Here is a 3834-nt window from a genome sequence, read left to right on the forward strand (position 1 = left end):
TTTTTTTTTTTTTTTTTTTTTTTTTTTTTTATGGAAATAGAGGTTTCATCCAGAAAACCCTACTGACTTTTTTTTTTTTTCGGACATGGTCTCACTCTGTTGCCCAGGCTGGAGTGGAGTGGTGGATCTCAGCTCACTGCAGCCTCAACCTCCCACCTCAGCCTCCCCAGGAGCTGCAACCACAGGCACCACTGTGCCCTGCTAATTTATTATATTTTTTGTACAGATGGGGCTTTTCCATGTTGCCCAGGCTGGTCTCAAACTTCTAGGCTCAAGCGCTTCACCCACTTCATCCTCCAAAAGTGATGTGACTATAGGCATAAGTCACTGTGCCCAGCCTGCAGTGACTTTTTAAAACATAAGTTGAAGCATCTCTTCTTAACTCCTTTAATTGGAGGTATCTCTTCTCTCATTCTCCTCATCTTTAGTGTTCCCCCCAGAGTTCACTGCTGACTGGATGTACAACATATATTTCAAAGTCAAGGCTGGGTGCTGTGGCTCACGCCTATAATCACAGCAATTTGGGAGTCAGGGCAGGCAGATCGCTCGAGTCCAGGAGTTCTAGACCAGCCTGGGCAACATGGCGAAACCCTGTTTGTATTAAAAATACAAAAAATTGGGCGTTTCCGGGAGCGCCGCGTGGAGTTGGTGTCGGCCGCTTTTGGCATGGCGGCCTTTTCCGGCCTGGCTGGGCCAATCCTGTCGCTGAACCCACAGGAAGATGCGGGTTTCAGAAGGAGGTGGCACAGGTTCTGCGCATAACCCGGCGAAAAAAACAAGAACAACTTACTCCTGGAGTGGTCTATGTGTGCCACCTACCTAACCTACTGAACAAAACCCAGATCCTTTCATATTCCTCCCAGTGTGGCACTGTTACAAGCTTCAGACTATCCAGAAAGAAAAGGACTGGAAATAGCAAAGGCTATGCATGTGTGGAGTGTGAGTCTGAGGATGTTGCCAAGATAGTTGCTGAAACAATGAACAACTACCTGTTTGGTGAAAGACTCTCGGAGTGTCATTTTATGCTACCTGAAAAAGTACAGAAAGAACTCTTTGAAGACTGGGATAGTCCGTTTAAGCAGCCATCATATCCATCAGTGAAACGGTAATAATCAGAATCGGCACTTACACAAAAGCTGCGGGTGGAGGGGAGATTTAAAAAGAAAGATTACTCAGGAAGAAATTAGCTTAAAAAGGAATTGACTATGATTTTCCTTCTTTGATTTCACAGAAAACAGAAAGTATTTCAAAAACAAATAATCGGACATCTACAAAACGCCAGGTTTGCCGGGCGCGGTGGCTCACGCCTGCAATCCCAGCACTCTGGGAGGCCGATGTGGGTGGATCACCTGAGGTCAGGAGTTCGAGACCAGCCTGGCCAACATGCTGAAACCCTGTCTCTACTAAAAAATACAAAAATTAGCCAGGCATGGTGTCGGGCACCTGTAATCCCAGCTACTCGGGAGGCTGAGGCAGGAGAATCGCTTGAACCTGGGAGGCAGAGGTTTCAGTGAGCCGAGATCACGCCATTGCACTCCAGCCTGGGCAACAAGATCGAAAGTCTATCTGAAAACAAACAAACAAACAAACAAACAAAAACAAAAGGCCAGGTTTTACGTAAGAAGAAGCAAAAGGTTTTAGGCACTCTTGACACTCCTGAGAAGACTGTGGATAGCCAGGGCCCCACACCGGTTTGTACATCAACATTTTTGGAGAGACGAAAATCTGAAGTGGCTGAAATGAACGATGATGATGAAGATAACAAAATAGTTTTCAAACAGCCCATATCCTGTGTAAAAGAAGAAATACAAGAGACTCAAACACCTACACATTCACAGAAAAAAAAGATGAAGAAAAAGCAATCAGTGATTTTCAATGTATTATATATAATATTTCTTCTGAAAAACATAATATTTTTATGAGAAAAAATACAAAAAATTAGCTAGGCGTGGTGGCTCATGCCTGTAGTCCCAGCTACTCAGGAGGCTGAAGTGGGAGGATCACCTGAGCCCAGGAAGTTGAGGCTGCCGTGAGCCATGATCATGCCACTGCACTCCAGCCAAGTCAAGTCATTACATTTATCTTAACCTATTCTAGGCTGGCTTAAGAGGGATTTGTATTAAGAATACAATAGGCAATCTCATAGACATCTAAGTACAGAACTCAATATATGACCACACCATGGAAGGACTATGCTGGGAGGTGATTTTTCTCTCCTGCATGCCTTCACTCTGGACTTCTGCTCCATGCTTGTGCTTTGCTTTGCAGATGGACATTCGGCACGTGCTCCAGGCTCCTCCAGCCTCTGAGGCTTTGGCTTGCCCTGGCAGTACCCCTGGTTCCAGTGTTACTGGGCTTTTCCATACAGATGCTCCTCTGCAAAAAATTTATTGAACACTCTCTGTGTCATTTCCAATTGGCAGGATAGAGAATCTGATCTGCCTAGCAGTGGGGGTGGGAGTTTCCTAGTTGTCCCTGGATTTGTAGTGCTGCCCTTTCCAGAGACTCTAGGAGGGGCCAGATATCCAAAAAGAGGGTGTGGGTGGGGAATCAGTAGTACAGTCTACTTCAACAAGAAAGTATAAAGTAAAGGCGGTGGCTCACGCCTGTAATCCCAGCACTTTAGGAGGCCGAGGCAACCGGATTACTTAAATTCAGGAATTTGAGACCAGACTGGGCAACATGGCAAAACCCCATCTCTACTAAGAATACAAAAAATTAGCTGGGCATGGTGGCACATGCCTGTAGTCCCAGCTACTTAGGAGGTTGAGGTGAGAGGCTTGCTTGAGCCCAGGAAGTTGAGGCTGCAGTGAGTGGAGATCACCATGCCACTGCACTCCAGCCTGGGTGACAGAGTGAGACCCTGTCTCAAAAAAAAAAAAAAAAAAAAAAGTTTAAAGTAGAAGCATCTCTATGCATGATTGAAGCATGCTTTCCATATATTTTTTTCCAACTTGCCTTTTTCCTCTCTAAAATACTGTACCTTAAGCTCTTCCTTGTTATCAAGTGCTCATAAGCATTATTTGAATGGTTGTATCAGAATCCATTATCTGGACTCATTGTCATTTATCCATCTGCAGTTGCTGGAGATACTGCCCTTTCTGCCACGCTCAGTCACCCTTCTGACCTTGCTCTGTGTCCAGTTATCTACTAATACACATACTGGTCATTTAGGACTTATAGTTAAGAATAAATAGTTATCATAGTTCCTAACACTTCAAAAAGAATGTATCTTCCTAAAAATAGAATGGCTTGGTGGTTATGATAATTTTAAAGCAAAATAGACAAATCAATATTGAAGTTAACGTTTTGCTTTCTTCTTGTATCTATTTTTCACTTCTCTGTGATTTTGATGGGTAAAGTTTCATTTGGAAGGATTTTTATTTCAAAATAGAAATAGCATATGCCATGAGAATGGGAACTCTGAAAGGTTCAACTTTCTAGTCATTAGTTTCCTAAGATTGTCACAGAAGCTACTGATAGTCAATCATGATTGGCCTGTAGGGAAAGTGAGTTAACATTATGTACAACTTAAGCACTTTACTTTCTATCAGCTATGGAAAAATAAGTGATGTGTTTGGAAAAGTATTGGGGTAGGAGTTAGGAAGCTTGACTGTTAGTCCAACCCTGCTTCTTCAGCTGAGCACACCTAGGCAATAACTCAGCAGCTATTTCTTAAATACCTAATGAGTTTCAGACTTTGCTGTTGGTCTGGGAATATAGACATAGATATTGCATTCATGATTCTCCAAGGCTCCCCTCCTCACCCCGGCTCACAGTGAGCTTTCTTATGCATTGTGTAAATTTCTCTCCTAAGAGGCCCAACTCTCTCTC

The 3834-nt window shown here is 43.5% G+C and overlaps 1 pseudogene; it reads left to right on the forward strand.

The window, feature by feature from the left end:
* The first annotated feature begins 666 nt into the window (after positions 1-666).
* Positions 667-2737, forward strand: LOC116463346 (MKI67 FHA domain-interacting nucleolar phosphoprotein-like; annotated as a pseudogene).
* Positions 2738-3834: the final 1097 nt, after the last annotated feature.

This window comes from Hylobates moloch, unplaced genomic scaffold, assembly GCF_009828535.3.
Source record: "Hylobates moloch isolate HMO894 unplaced genomic scaffold, HMol_V3 SCAFFOLD_33, whole genome shotgun sequence".
Classification (NCBI taxonomy): Eukaryota; Metazoa; Chordata; class Mammalia; order Primates; family Hylobatidae; genus Hylobates; species Hylobates moloch.